Here is a 14,472-nt window from a genome sequence, read left to right as displayed (position 1 = left end):
GTTCCGACTGTGTCTCCTGCTGTCACCTCTGCCTGCCCTGTTCACTACCTAGTCTCCAAGACCGAGTCAGTGTGCGCCCCGCTGCTTCTCCTCCTCCTGCTCTGCGGCTGGCTGTACAGTGGGCGTGAGCAGGCGGCAGCGCGCCCTTTAACTTTTTCGGCGCCCGGAGCTTGTTCTCCACCGGAGCCACCCTCGCTATACCCCTGGCTATAACTATATCAGTTATAATACAGGAAGGAAATCCTTTTTACTTAAACATCAGGTGAGGTGCTGTCCAATTAATTTTACATTTATTCACAATTCGTCAAATATACTATTAGGAAAATATAACTTTCTTTGTTACTATCCCATATTAAAACATATAATATATAACATATAATAAAAAATTGCTCAATTTGATGGCAACTCTCTTCAATCATATGCTAAAAAATGTATTATCTACCTGTGAGCTTGAAGCCCATATTACTGTATATACACGTATATTATAATAACACATGGCTATCTGCCTTTGATCACTAAAGGCCCATACACACTATATGACACAGTTTCCTCCATATGCCACACAGTGCCTCCAGTACTGCTACTCACCAGTGGCAGGCTCCCTGACTTCAAGGGGAGGACAGTGTCAGCGTAACTGAGGTAGGTCACTGGCAAAACAGCAGGCTCCAGGGTGCAGGGAAACCAGCCAAGCTGCCAATTCTGCCTGTACCGCTGAGCCTCCTCACATCAGCAGCATCCCAGCGGGGCCGCGTGTGGCTCTGTGGCAGTAAGTGTCTCACGGGACTTGACTTCCCATGAGACTGTGCACCACTTCACTGTAGCTCCTCGGCAGCTTAATAAGGGGTAACAGAGACACAACTTAATGCTGTGCTCCAATTTTAATAGTGCCCACGCTGGTGTCCGATTCAGTTGAACAGTGCGTGGGGGCCACTGGACAACCGCCACTGTCGCCCTTCCTTAAATCTGGCCCCTGGGCCACCTCCACCCTGAATCCAGCCCCGTCCTCTGGTATCTGATTTTAAGTAATTCAGTGAGTGCTGGTAAGTCCATGCAGAACCACATAACATGACAGTGTTAATACTAGCAGCTACAGTAGGTCACAAATGACTTCATTAAAAAATAAATAAATAAAATAAAGAATAATGATTAATACAAAGTCATCATCACCATCATATGGTTTGCCATTTACAGTAATAAAAGAATATTTTGTCCCAGACGCATTAACCACTGGCAATGTACTGTATGGAAAGCAGGCATAAAAGTAAAAAAACAAAAAACAACGCATTTTACTCTAGGCCCACAGAATATCCATTTTGCTGGTTCTGAGTCAGATGGATCTCTGTGCATGGATGCAAGCAGGGAGTTGTACAGCAGATGCACAGATGCAAATGTTCCTATTCTGAGCTTGGCTGGATCTACCATTCCGTGAAATTGGGCTTTTGGGGCGGCAATAATGAGAGCACGCAGATCCGCCCGGTGTTGTGGAAGTATCATAGGAACGTCATGGGGGTATTGTAGCTGCAGACGCAGGTAGCCCTGCATTAGCTCTACAGATAACACATTAGCCTAAAGCAGGGGTGGGGAACCTCAGGCCCGCGGGCCGTATAAGGCCCGCAAAGCCACTTGATCCGGCTCAGCAAGGCTCACCTAACCGAGGGAGATGCCGGGCGCCCGCTGATATTATGTTACCAGCGGGCACCCAACTCCTTCTCCTCAGCAGCAGCCAGAGGCAGGAGCTCACTCCTGAGCTCCGGCTTCTGGCAGTGTGTGTGTGCGGCGCTATGGGAGAGACGTCATAACGTCTCTCAAATAGTTCTGAGAAACGAGCAGCCAGGTGGATGGCAGCGGTCCGGAAGCAAGAGCGGGGCTGGTGAGTATTGTGGGGTTTTTTCTTTTAATTTGTATGTGTGTGTGTGTAAGCGGCGCTACTAGGGGGCATATCTAATGGGGCATACTAAAGGAGGCATAGTTAATGAGGCATAACAACTGACTGGGGGCATATCTAATGGGGCATAACAACTGACTGGGGGTATATCTACTGGGGCATATCTACAGGGGGGCATAACTACTTGGGGCAGGCTAATTTTTAAGTTGATAATTTTTGTATGGCCCCCGAAGGATTTTATAAATATCCAAATGGCCCTTGGTAGAAAAAAGGTTCCCCACCCCTGGCCTAAAGTAATAAATCAGGCTACCATAGCTGCCCGCTACTGCAGCCACTTTGTGTGTTACTCAGAATCAGCCCCAGTCTATGTAAAGAAATGTCAAATGAAATAAAACAGTATACAAAACGTCAGCAGGGATACTGGCTCAGAAGGGTTCCGCAAACATTCACCTAGCTGTGGAAATCCATACTACAAGCACCCCGCCCTCTAGAACACAATTCATTTTCTTTTGGGTACCTCCTCATATATCTCAATCAAAATACTTTTTTTTTTTCTTTACTTAGGGTTCAAATTACGATGTGACACATGATCGCCATCTTGTGGTGAAGAGAGATATTACCATTTTTTCTATATAAAGGTTCATGCACATAGGGGGTCATTCCGAGTTGATCACTCGCTAGCTAGTTTTAGCAGCCGTGCAAACACTATGCCGCCACCCCCTGGGGAGTGTATTTTAGCTTAGCAGAAGTGTGAACGCATGTGCAGCTGAGCTCTGCAATAACAGTTTGTGCAGTTTCTGAGTAGCTCTGAACCTACTCAGTGCTTGCGATCACTTCAGCCTATTCGTGTCCGGATTTGACGTCATACACCCGCCCAGCCACGCCTGCGTTTTTTCAGACACGCCTGCGTTTTTGCAAACACTCCCTGAAAACGGTCAGTTGACACCCAGTAACGCCCCCTTCCTGTCAATCTTCTTGCGTCCGCCAGTGCGAAGGAACACTTCGCTAGAACCTTAGCACAACCACAAAGAGCTTTGTGCCCGTACGTCGCGCGTGCGCATTGCGGGACATATGCATGTGCAGAAATGCCGTTTTTTTTACCTGATCGCTGCGCTGCGAAAATCGGCAGTGAGCGATCAACTCGGAATGACCCCCATATAACATTCCTTCTGTATATACGTATTAAATTGAGTGGAACCTACAATATGAATTGCTCTGCCAAGATTTAATAATGCATCATTCATAAACTTCCACATAGCAGTAGCACCTGGGGCCAGATTATTATTAAAAATTTAAGAATGTACGTACAGCTATAATAAACAATGACTGGAACAAAGCATCACTCAGCAAACCAAACCCATATTGGTTAAGTTTACAAACTATTCTGTTTATTGGTAAGGATTTTGGTTTTAGTGGAAAACACAAACATAAAACATCTCCCTGTAGGAAAGCTAACAAAAGGTACTGTACTGCTAAACAAATACATGTACACACAGTACATTCCTTAGGCCGAGTACACACCAGAGCAATCTGGGCCCCAATCTATTTCTTATTTGGTACGTAAACTACACTTGGTAGACTTTATGGCGGGTGCAGCATCCTATTGATAGGGATTTTACTTTTCTCTGACGTCCTAAGTGGATGCTGGGACTCCGTAAGGACCATGGGGATTAGCGGCTCCGCAGGAGACTGGGCACAACTAAAGAAAGCTTTAGGACTACCTGGTGTGCACTGGCTCCTCCCACTAAGACCCTCCTCCAGACCTTAGTTAGATTCTTGTGCCCGGCTGAGCTGGATGCACACTAGGGGCTCTCCTGAGCTCCTAGAAAGAAGGTATATTTAGGTTTTTTATTTTACAGTGAGATCTGCTGGCAACAGACTCACTGCAGCGAGGGACTAAGGGGAGAAGAAGCGAACCTACCTAACAGGTGGTAGTTTGGGCTTCTTAGGCTACTGGACACCATTAGCTCCAGAGGGATCGACCGCAGGACCCGACCTTGGTGTTCGTTCCTGAAGCCGCGCCGCCGTCCCCCTTACAGAGCCAGAAGCATGAAGAGTCCGGAAAATCGGCGGCAGAAGACTTCGGTCTTCACCAAGGTAGCGCACAGCACTGCAGCTGTGCGCCATTGCTCCTCATGTACACCTCACACTCCGGTCACTGATGGGTGCAGGGCGCTGGGGGGGGGCGCCCTGAGGGCAATATAATACACCTTGGCTGGCAAATCTACATCATATATAGTCCTAGAGGCTATATAGATGTAAAATTACCCCTGCCAGTATTCCAGAAAAAGCGGGAGAAAGTCAGTTGAAAAAGGGGCGGGGCTTCTCCCACAGCACACTGGCGCCATTTTCTCTTCACAGTGCAGCTGGAAGACAGCTCCCCAGGCTCTCCCCTGTAGTTTTCAGGCTCAAAGGGTTAAAAAGAGAGGGGAGGCACTAAATTTAGGCGCAATATATGTATACAAGCAGCTATTTGGGGAAAAATCACTCAGTTATAGTGTTAATCCTTGCATTATATAGCGCTCTGGTGTGTGCTGGCATACTCTCTCTCTGTCTCCCCAAAGGACTTTGTGGGGTCCTGTCCTCAGTCAGAGCATTCCCTGTGTGTGTGTGCGGTGTGTCGGTACGGCTGTGTCGACATGTTGGATGAGGAAGGTTACGTGGAGGCGAAGCAGAGGCCGATAAATGGGATGTCCCCCCCTGTGGGGCCGACACCAGAGTGGATGGATAGGTGGAAGGTATTAACCGACAGTGTCAACTCCTTACATAAAAGGCTGGATGACGTAACAGCTGTGGGACAGCCGGCTTCTCAGCCCGCGCCTGCCCAGGCGTCTCAAAGACCATCAGGGGCTCAAAAAACGCCCGTTACCTCAGATGGCAGACACAGATGTCGACACGGAGTCTGACTCCAGTGGCGACGAGGTTGAGACATATACACAATCCACTAGGAACATCCGTTACATGATCTCGGCAATGAAAAATGTGTTACTCATTTTCTGACATGAACCCAAGTACCACATAAAAAGGGTTTTATATTTGGGGAGAAAAAGCAGCCAGTGTTTTGTTCCCCCATCAGATGAATGAATGAAGTGTGTAAAGAAGCGTGGTTTCCCCCGATAAGAAACTGGTAATTTCTAAAATGTTACTGATGGCGTACCCTTTCCCGCCAGAGGATAGGTCACGTTGGGAGATATCCCTTAGGGTGGATAAGGCGCTCACACGTTTGTCAAAAGGTGCCACTGCCGTCTTAGGATACGGCCACCTTGAAGGAACCTGCTGATAAAAAGCAGGAGGCGATCCTGAAGTCTGTATTTACACACTCAGGTTATATACTGAGACCTGCAATTGCCTCAGCATAAATAGGGCTGCTGCAGCGTGGTCTGATACCCTGTCAGATAATATTAATATGCTAAGACAGGGATAATATTTTGCTAACATTGAGCATATTTAAGACGTTGTCTTATATATAAAGGATGCAAACCTCCACCCGGGAGAGTGGGGACTTCATCCAGAAGTCTTCCAAATGATTGTACACCGTTGGGAAAGGCCACAGGTGGACATGATGGCGTCCCGCCTCAACTAAAAGTTACAAAGATATTGCGCCAGGCGATAGCTGTGGACGCTCTGGTAACACCGTGGGTGTACCAGTCGGTGTATGTGTTCCCTTCTCTGCCTCTCTTACCCAGGGTAATGAGAATAATAAGGAGAGGAGTAAGAACTATACTCATTGTTCCGGGTTGGCCAAGAAGAGCTTGGTAACCAGAACTCCAAGAAATGATCTCAGAGGACCCATGGCCTCTGCCGCTCAGACAGGACCTGCTGCAGCAGGGGGCCTGTCTGTTCCAAGACGTACCGCGGCTGCGTTGACGGCATGGCGGTTGAACGCCGTATCCTGAAGGAAAAGGGAATTCCGGAGGAAGTTATCCCTACGCTATTTGAAGCTAGGAAAGAAGTGAACGCAAACCATTATCACCGCATATGGCGGAAATATGCTGCGTACTGTGAGGCCAGGAAGGCCCCAAAGGAGAAATTTCAGCTAGGTCGATTTCTGCACTTCCTACAGTCAGAGGTGACTATGGGCCTAAAATTGGGTTCCATTAAGGTCCAGATTTCGGCTATAACGATTTTCTTCCAAAATTGAACTGGCTTCACTGCTTGAAGTTCAGACTTTTGTTAAGGGAGTGCTGCATAGTCAGCCCCCGATGGTGCCTCCAGTGGCACCGTGGGATCTCAACGTGGTGTTGGATTTCCTGAAGTCGCATTGGGTTGAGCCACTTAAATCCGTGGAGCTATAATACCTCACGTGGAAAGTGGTCATTCTGTGGGCCTTGGCGTCGGCCAGGCGTGTATCAGAATTGGCGGCTTTGTCATACAAAAGCCCTTATCTGTATTTTATATGGATAAGGCGGAATTGAGGACTCGTTCCCAATTCCTTCCTAAGGTGGTATAATTTTTTAATGTGAACCAACCTATTGTGGTGCCTGCGGCTACTTGGGACTTGGAGGATTCCAAGTTACTGGATGTAGTCAGGGCCCTGAAAAGTATATGTTTCCAGAACAGCTGGAGTCAGGAAAACTGACTCGCTATTTCTCCTGTATGCACCCAACAAGCTGGGTGCTCCTGCTTCTAAGCAGACGATTGCTCGCTGGATCTGTAGCACGATTCAACTTGCACATTCTGTGGCTGGACTGCCGCACCCTAATTCTGTAAAAGCCCATTCCACGAGAAAAGTGGGCTCTTCTTGGGCGGTTGCCCGAGGGGTCTCGGCTTTACAACTTTGCCGAGCTGTTACTTGGTCGGGTTAAAACATTTTTGTAAGAGTCTACAAGTTTGATACCCTGGCTGAGGAGGACCTAGAGTTTGCTCATTCGGTGCTGCAGAGTCATCCGCACTCTCCCGCCCGTTTGGGAGCTTTGGTATAATCCCCATGGTCCTTACGGAGTCCCAGCATCCACTTAGGACGTCAGAGAAAATAAGATTTTACTCACCGGTAAATCTATTTCTCGTAGTCCGTAGTGGATGCTGGGCGCCCATCCCAAGTGCGGATTGTCTGCAATACTTGTTTATAGTTATTGCCTAACTAAAGGGTTATTGTTGAGCCATCTGTTGAGAGGCTCAGTTATATTTCATACTGTTAACTGGGTATAGTATCACGAGTTATACGGTGTGATTGGTGTGGCTGGTATGAGTCTTACCCGGGATTCAAAATCCTTCCTTATTGTGTCAGCTCTTCCGGGCACAGTATCCTAACTGAGGTCTGGAGGAGGGTCTTAGTGGGAGGAGCCAGTGCACACCAGGTAGTCCTAAAGCTTTCTTTAGTTGTGCCCAGTCTCCTGCGGAGCCGCTAATCCCCATGGTCCTTACGGAGTCCCAGCATCCACTACGGACTACGAGAAATAGATTTACCGGTGAGTAAAATCTTATTATTACTCGGCCCCCCATGCTATGTACTCTAGGATCGACTATTTGTTTCTCTAGCATCCATAAGGGATATTGGGGAATCTAGTACAATGGGGTATAAATGGGGTCCAAAGGAGCCAGTGCACTTTAAATTTATTCAACTGGGTGTACTGGCTCCTCCCCTCTATGTCCCCTCCCACAGGCAGTTTAGAAAACAGTGCCCTCAGGAGAGGATGCACATCTCTGCAGCTCCAGAGAGTTTTCTATAATTTCTTTTTTATTTTCGGTATGCTGTTTGGGCAACAGCATACCTGCACCGTGGGAGTTGAGGGGGACGGGGGACTGTCACCGGCCTTACGAGGTGCAGAGCTGCTTCCTTGCTGCAGGACCACCATCCTGAGGGGTTGTTGTTCAGCGGGGCACTGCGCATTGGCTGTCACAGCCGCAGCACACTGCACACCTCTAACGCTGCCTAAAGGTGACATCGGTGGTGAGTACACACCGGGGGCCCCGCTAGGGGGGTCCCCCGGTCCAAAATGAGGCTGACCACGGGCCCGGTGTACGGGACCCTCCCAGAGGGGTCCTGCTAAGATCCCCTGTGTAGACTGGCACAAAACCACTAGAACTATTGTGTGATGTTTTTTAGCTGTCAGGAGACTTTCCCAGTAAAATATATCAGTGTTTCTCCGACGCCATTGGAGGGAGCGGAGCTACATCAGAGCGGGACCAGAGGCGTTTTGGCGCTTTCCTCTGCTTACTGCAGCTATTCTCAGCACACACAGCACTTCCTGATACCTCAGCTACGCTGGATATCTGGTACAGGGTGTAGCAAAGGGGGAGAGCCGCTATTGTACACTATCTGGGTCCTCTACAGGACAGAATTTATTAGTGTTTACTGTGATATAGTGAGCTGACAACCTCACTGAGGCTGTACAGCTCAGGGTGTGTTGGTGTCCTTTCTCTCTCTGTGTCTCCTCTCACATACAGTAGGGCATGTGATGTTAGTGTATTAGAATGCTTAATATTTGTAAACACTCCCTTACTAATCTGTGTAAGCCTGAATCTTCAGTGATGGTCCCTAGGACCAGGGGGATGCTGGGAAGTGGGTGGTCCAGTGTGCAGTGTGTCTGGAGTTGGTGATGTAATAAACAGCACAGCAGTGAACTCACATGTCTCTGTGACTTGATGACTGGATTTACAAACATATGAACAAAACATGGTGTCAGAAGAAGTTTAACTTGGACTGCTAGTGCTCTCAGAGTGTGAAAGAATCCTGCAGCAGTCTGTAAGGCTGTGATAGTGTCTGCAAAGCATGCCGTGTGCCCCTCTCTTCAAACAGTGAGTAACCATGAATAAACTGGTTCCTCCAACCGGCATGCTGATGTCTGGTAACTTGCCTGAAAACTGGAAAAGATTTAAGCAAAGGTGTAATATATATCTTGCTGCATGTGGAGCTGATAGAGAGGCTGACAAAATGAAGGCATCCATTTTCCTCCATGTGATAGGAGAGGATGTGCTGGACATTTATAATAGTTTTCAGTTTGCTGAGGGGCAGAATATGGTGCTATCTTCTATAATGCAAAAGTTTGAAGATTACTTTGTGCCAAGGAAAAATGTGACATATGAAAGATAAGTTTTTCACATGTGATCAGAAGTCTGTAGATGGATTTGATCAGTATGTTACAGAGCTGCAATCACTCAGTAAAACCTGTGAGTTTGGTGATTTAAAGGATTCACTGATTAGAGCTCGTATTGTCTGTGGAATACCTGATAATGGACCCAGAGAGAGATTGCTGAGAGAGCAAGACCTAACACTAGAAAAGGCAGTGACTATGTGCAGATCTGCAGGAATAACTAGATTTCAAGCCAAAACGTTACACAAGTAAGTTGATGCTGCTGTCCATGTAGTGCAGAACACAGAGCCAAGCAAACCTCCATTCTCAAGAATGAAGCAGTCTAAGCCACAGTCTAATAAAGAAATGTGTAGTAGATGTGGAAATGCTCACAATCCTAAAATGTGCCCTGCTTATGGTAAAACCTGCATGAAATGTGGTAGACTTAATCACTTTGCCAAATGCTGTAAAATGAAAAGGGAAATAACCACAGTGCATGCTGTTAAACAAACAGAGGAATTCTTTGTGGATTGCATTGAACTTTGCAGTGCAGATAAGAAAGAATGGATTGTCCCTTTAACTGTGAACGAGATTGTCATTCCCTTTAAGCTTGATACTGGCGCACAGGTGAATTTAATAATATTGTTTCAAGACTATAAGACTTTTAGAGTAATACCTAAAATTCATCCAGCCAAAGTGAAAGTTACAGGGTAGAAAAACTGAAACAAGACTTAAATCGCATGGAAGCCTTGGGTGTGATACAGAAAGTTGATGAGCCTACTGAATGGGTAAGCTCCTTAGTAATTGTTGAAAAGAAAAATGGACAACTCAGAATATGTTTAGACCCCAGAGATTTAAACAAAGCTATTAAACGAGAATATTTCAAACTACCAACCAGAGATGAAATCATGTCGCAATTTGCGGGAGCAAAATGGTTCAGTAAATTGGACGCATCTTCAGGATTCTGGCAAATGAAGCTAGATGAGGCCAGCTCAAAGCTTTGTACATTTAATACACCAGAAGGTCAATACAGATTTCTTCGACTACCATATGGAATATTGTCTGCTCCAGAAGTATATCACAAAAAGATACACATGATTTTTGAACATATTCCAGGTGTTGAAACAATGATGGATGACATTATTGTCTGGGGATCTACAAAGGAAGAACATGATTCTAGATTGAGACAAGTAATGGAACTTGTCAAGAATATGAATCTGAAGCTAAACAAGGACAAATGTGAATTTGACGTGAATACACTTACCTTTATGGGCGACGTGGTCTCGGATCAAGGTGTAAAACCAGACCCAAGAAAAATATCAGCCATAGTGAACATGGAACGTCCTAACAACAAAGACGACATCAGAAGATTCCTAGGAATGATTACTTACTTAGGAAAGTTTATTTCTCAACTCTCTGAATGAACAGCCTCTCTCAGATGGTTGTTGGACAAAGATAACGAGTGGATGTGGTCGCATGAACAAGAAGAAAGTTGGCAAAACTTGAAACAGATCATTACAGATCAACCAGTGCTAAAATTCTTTGATCCTGCGAAAGAATAAGAATTTCAGCAGATGCTTCGCAATTTGGCCTAGGCTCATTGCTGTTACAAGAACATGAGGATACATGGCAACCAGTAATCTATGCATCAAGAGCACTGACAAGTGCTGAAACAAGGTATGCTCCAGAGCCGGATTAAGTCCATGGGGGGCCCGGGGTACTTGAGACAGTGGGGCCCCTATTCAAGAGAGGAGGAGGAGGAGGATGGGGGGGGGGGGTTCCATCCAACGATCGACCTGCGCTCCCATCCCCGCCAACCGCACAGACAGCTGAGCGACGGCTCAGCTCTCCAATCATGTATGAATGAAGCAGCCTGCCGCTCAGCCATTGGGGCAGCCTACTTCACTCATACGTTATTGGACAGCTGAGCCGTCGCTCAGCTGTCCTGTCTGTACGGCCGCTGCTGCAGTGCGGACGGGAGCAAAGCACCACAGATTGGATCGGAAGAGAGATCCGATCTGTGGTGTGGCAGCAGGGGCAAACGCAGGATTTTCTTGGGGGGTGTTTCCGTACATGCATGCATGTGTTTTATATATATATATATATATATATATATATATATACACACGAACACATAAAGTATGTTTTATGCACTGTTTGGTTTTGTTTACTTCACAGCATACAGCCTTGAAAAAAGCGCCCTGCGTGGTGCTGAAACGTCGGCAAGCTATGCCCTTTATGATTGAAATTTGATTTGCAAGTACATTCTACTCTTTTTCACAGTCTTTTGAGTGCTGCCTGGTTTTTACACATTGGGAGTGGGCCGTTGTTAACCCCTCTCTAGAGGACCACAGTTTCCTATACTTTGCATAAGGAAGGCACCGGGGCAAGTTACTCTATTTGAAAGGAGTGCCAACCATCCCAGAGAGATATATATATATATATATATATATATATATATATATATATATACATAATACATAATACATACACATATACACGCATTGCATCCTTACAAAAGCATATATACATAAATACACAGATCCAACATACATACTGCAGACACACACTCAGGGCATGCATACATACACACACAGCACACATGTACAGACAAACAGAGCATACATACATGCATGCATACACCAAGAGAGCATAAATACACACAGCATGCACACATACAGCATTTACACACACACACACACACACACACACACACACACACACACACACACTATACACATATAGTATCCATACACACAGTATATACACATATAGTATACATACACACAGCATATACACATATAGTATACATACACACAACATATACACGCAGCATATATACATACAAACATAGTGGATACATACACACAGCATATACAGACACATAGGATACCTACATACAGCATATACATACATAGGATACATATACTGTGCACAGCATATACAGACACATAGGATACATACACACAGCATATACAGACACATAGGATACATACACACAGCATATACAGACACATAGGATACATACACACAGCATATATAGACACATAGGATACATACACACAGCATATACAGACACATAGGATACATACACACAGCATATACAGACACATAGGATACATACACACAGCATATACAGACACATAGGATACATACACACAGCATATACAGACACATAGGATACATACACACAGCATATACAGACACATAGGATACATACACACAGCATATACAGACACATAGGATACATACACACAGCATATACAGACACATAGGATACATACACACAGCATATACAGACACATAGGATACATACACACAGCATATACAGACACATAGGATACAGACACACAGCATATACAGACACATAGGATACATACACACAGCATATACAGACACATAGGATACATACACACAGCATATACAGACACATAGGATACATACACACAGCATATACAGACACATAGGATACATACACACAGCATATACAGACACATAGGATACATACACACAGCATATACAGACACATAGGATACAGACACACAGCATATACAGACACATAGGATACATACACACAGCATATACAGACACATAGGATACATACACACAGCATATACAGACACATAGGATACATACACACAGCATATACAGACACATAGGATACATACACATAGGATATATACAGATACATAGGATACATACACATAAGATATATACACATACATAGGATACACACATACAGAATATAAACACATCGCATACTCCTCTCCCTCCCCCTCAAACACCAGGACAGTGGGTGCCTCACCTATCCAGCATAACTAATCCCACTTTGCACTTGCACATGAAATACACAGCTGCCGTGCACTGCACAGATTTACTGCCTCACCCGGCCAGCCAGACTGGTCACATGGGAGAACTTCCTGGGAGGAGCTGCTGCTTCCTCTGCAGCTTGCTCCCCCTACACTCAGCCAGCCTGCCTCTAAGTCCGTCCCCATTCAGTCAGTGAAGGCAGTTCAGCACAGTCTCTCTGCGGCTCTAAAATAAGAAAAAGAAATCGTCAGCTGCTACGATGGATCAGCATGCAGGAGGGGTTTCTAGGTACTCGGAACCCCCCCCCCCCTGCGTGCGTGTATGGGCAGTGGGCCCTTTTGGCAAGGGGGGGCCCGGGGGTACGTATCCCCGGGACCACCCCTTAATTCGGCTCTGGTATGCACAGATAGAAAAAGAACTTCTAGCGATCACATATGCATGTGAGCGATTTCATCAGTTTGTGTATGGTCAAACATTTACAGTGGGAACTGACCACAAGCCATTGGTAGCTATCATGACTAAATCATTACATGACTGTCCCATGAGAATTCAACGAATGCTTATCAGACTACAGAAATATGATGTACACTTGCTGTACTGTCCCGGCAAATACATGTACATTGCTGATACACTTTCTCGTGCTGTGGACAAAAGTGAAGGTTCCAAAAGTCTGATGGATGAAGAGATAGAAGCCTATGTTAATTTGATCGTAGCTTCTCTACCAGTGTCTCTTGCAAGACAAGAACAGATTAGGAAAGAAACTGAGACAGATGACACAATGATTCTGAAAGGTTGGCCAGCAGAAAAACATGCGTGCCCGCTGTCTATCCATGATTATTGGATGTACCGCAGTGACCTTACAGTTGTTGATGGTATTATTTACAAAGGCAATAGGTCTGTCATACCTGTACGACTAAGAAAAACTATGCTGTGCAAGATACATGAAGGCCACTTAGGAGAAGAAAAATGTAAGCGGAGAGCGCGTGAAGTTATGTATTGGCCAAGAATGAACCAAGACATAGCACAGACTACAGCTACATATGAATTATGTCTTACGTATAGACCGAAACAACAAGTCGAGCCACTGAGTCCTCACGCAGTGCCAGAGAGACCGTACAAGAAAGTTGGCGCAGATTTGTTTGATTGTAATGGGAAAACGTACATTGTCGTGACTGATTATTTCTCTAACTACCCTGAGGTGAAGACACTACATACAACTACTAGTATAGCCATAATAAATTGCATGAAGTCAATCTTTGCAAGGCATGGTGTTCCTATGGAAGTGTTCACTGACAATGGTCCTCAGTTTTCCAGTGCTGAATTTAGACAATTTGCTGATGAGTGGGAATTTGTCCATACTACGTCAAGTCCCCACTATCCACGCTCAAATGGGTTGATGGAAGTTCAGTAACAACTGTAAAGAGTCTCATGAAAAAAGCTCAAGAAGGTAAAGAAGATTTCTACAAAAGTCTTTTAATCTACTGCAGTACACCTTTACAGAATGGACTTTCTCCTGCACAAATGCTGATGGGAAGGAGGATTAGAGCAAATCTCCCGATACATGATGGACTGCTTAATACACAAAACTCAGCATTGGTCAGACTGAGTAAGGAACGTCAACAGGCGAAACAGAAACTGTTCCATGACAGGCGAGCAAAAAACGTATCTGATCTAAGATCGGGTGACCAAGTCCGTCTCAGAGATCACGAGAAAGGTATTTGGGTGCAGAAAGGGATTGTGCAAGCACAAGTAGCACCAAGATCT

The sequence above is a fragment of the Pseudophryne corroboree genome, chromosome 4 (assembly GCF_028390025.1).
Source record: "Pseudophryne corroboree isolate aPseCor3 chromosome 4, aPseCor3.hap2, whole genome shotgun sequence".
Lineage (NCBI taxonomy): Eukaryota > Metazoa > Chordata > Amphibia > Anura > Myobatrachidae > Pseudophryne > Pseudophryne corroboree.
The sequence above is the reverse complement of the archived record's forward strand: the minus strand, read 5'-3'. Positions refer to the sequence as shown.